A 2,500-nucleotide genomic window follows, 5' to 3' on the forward strand; every position below is an offset into this window, starting at 1 on the left:
ACCGGGGATGACCCTCCCTCCAAGGCCGGCAAAGAACGCTAGGCATGCGGGCGGAGGCGAACCCCCCCCCCCCGCGCACCCGCTCCCCCTTTACGGGAGAGCTAAACGGACGTGCTAGAGGAGGAAGCGACCTCGAGATGGGCGCGGCCCCCCACCGAGGAAACACCGGGGCGGCACGCTCCGCAGCAGGCGGGGGTCCGGCAGCTCTGGGAGGGGGGCGCCCCCCTTTCCACCCGAACCGGCACACACCCAGGGCGGGTGGCACCCACTCGGCCCTTTCTCATGTCAGTTCGCCACCCCACCAACGGCTGCTTGCGGCCGGCACCCGGCGACCCGGGGCTGAGACCATCGCCAGCACCCCGTGCAAGGTTTTTTCGGACACCTGAGAACTCACAGGGCCACTTGGCCTCGCAGAGCCGGGTTCGGTGATAGAAGCCCGAGGATAAGCGGGAGAGCACACACACACCTCTCCTTCGCCGCTCCAGCGGGCAGCACCTCGCGCGCGACAGGACGCGTGCTGGAGAGGAGACCCCCCTGCCTGAACATCGGACACCGCCCATGCACCCCCCTGTGACGGGGGAGCACAGCAGAGCCGACCCGCCGGGGGCCCTCTCCGACGCGACCCGAACGGCCTCATCGATCGGGAGCAAACACACACGGTCGAGTCCTGAGCCAACTCACCCCGCCGCCCACCAGTGGCCGCAAACCAGCGGCGGGCGCTGCGTGTGGGTGCGGACCATCGTCTGCAAGAGGTGCCCACTCGAGCCTGAACACCGGCACCGCCCCCACGCTCCCTGTGACGGGGAAGCAGGGAAGCGCCAGCCCGCCGAGGGGCCTCTCCGACGTGTCCCGGGACGCCTCAGCGGGCGTCTGCGTGTGGGTGTGGATCGGCAGCCGCGAGCCGGCTGCTGCTCCGGCCGGAGCACCGGCATCACCACGCTCCCTGCGACAGGGGCCCGAAGAACGAGGCTCTCGAGCCGCTGGTGTCTGGGCAGAGCCGCACGGGGCACCCCCCGGTTTCTCTCTGGACCACCCTCTGGCGTTCACGAACGGCACACGCGCCAGGCCTTTTCCCCGGCCGCGGGGGGGGGGGGGGGGGGGGTGGTGTCCGGCTCACCCCTCTCCCGAGTCGGCAACGGCTGCATGGGACCTGCCGCTGGCTGGGCTCCCCGCCTCCGCAGCGGCTTCCAGCACCTGGGACACACTCGCGGGGCTGCCGGAGACCTGCCGGGAGACCGCCGCGCCGAACGGGCAAAAGAAAGCGCTCTCCCCGAAGGGCCGGGCTCAGGACCGCTCCCCGCCCGCCCTCGTCGCAAGCCGCCCTAGGCCTCCCGCGGGCCGGCCACAATGCGCTGGGGGCGCCCGGGAGTGCGGCTCCGGAACTCAGCGGCTGTTCACCCTGTGGCCTACAGTCGTACCGCTAAGTCCAGCGGGGCGGGAGAGCCGAAGGACAGCCGCCCCTCCTACCGGGGAGTGGCTCGAAAGTGGCCGACCTCTACGATGACGTAACTGGAGGCAGCGACGCAGAGCGACCCCTTTCGCCGCTCCACAGGAACGCCAGGGAGAACAGGTCTACCAGCCACCACCCCGAAAGGCCACCAAGTCTCGCTGGAGCCTGGTAGACCTGCTGCCAGTTAGCGGAGGCAGACCCGGGGCACCGGCTGCGACTTCTCCGGGCCTCCCGGAGCCGCGGAGACCGGCTACGCCGCGCCCCTTCGAGGCCGGCCTCCCCGGAGGCCGGTCGACCCGCCCGCCCCTTCGAGGCTCGGCGGCCTCCCCGGAGGCCGGTCGACCAGCTCGCCCCTTCGAGGCTCGGCGGCCTCCCCGGAGGCCGGTCGACCAGCTCGCCCCTTCGAGGCTCGGCGGCCTCCCCGGAGGCCGGTCGACCAGCTCGCCTCTCCCCGGAGGCCGGTCGACCAGCTCGCCCCTTCGAGGCTCGGCGGCCTCCCCGGAGGCCGGTCGACCAGCTCGCCCCTTCGAGGCTCGGCGGCCTCCCCGGAGGCCGGTCGACCAGCTCGCCTCTCCCCGGAGGCCGGTCGACCAGCTCGCCCCTTCGAGGACCTCCCCGGAGGCCGGTAGACTCTCTGGCCGCTGCCAAGGCAGCCTCCCAGGCCCGGGCGGGCGAGCGGGCGGGCGGGCCGGCCGCTGCCGAGTTGGACCCTTCGGGCCGGCCGCTAACAGGCCAGCCCGCCGCCCCTCCCGAGTCCCCCTCCCCGGCCGGACCCGTTCGGTTTCCTTGGAGAGCTGCCGCTTCTCCCTTAGCCGCTTAGCGTGCTTTCTTTGTTTAGGTTTCCCCCCCCCCCCCCCCCCGGCTTGCTCCTTTTCGGTGTCGTACGGGCTTTTTTTTTTTTTTTTTTTGTGTGTGTGCGTGCGTGCGTGCGTGCGTGCGTGCGTGTGTGCGTGTGTGTGTGCGCGCGCGCGCGCGTGTGCGTGTGCGCTTTCTGTATGCTTGCCCCACCACCAGCAGCAGCAGCAGCACCTCCCTTTCTCGCCCTTACCA

Source organism: Struthio camelus, chromosome 31, assembly GCF_040807025.1.
Source record: "Struthio camelus isolate bStrCam1 chromosome 31, bStrCam1.hap1, whole genome shotgun sequence".
NCBI lineage: Eukaryota > Metazoa > Chordata > Aves > Struthioniformes > Struthionidae > Struthio > Struthio camelus.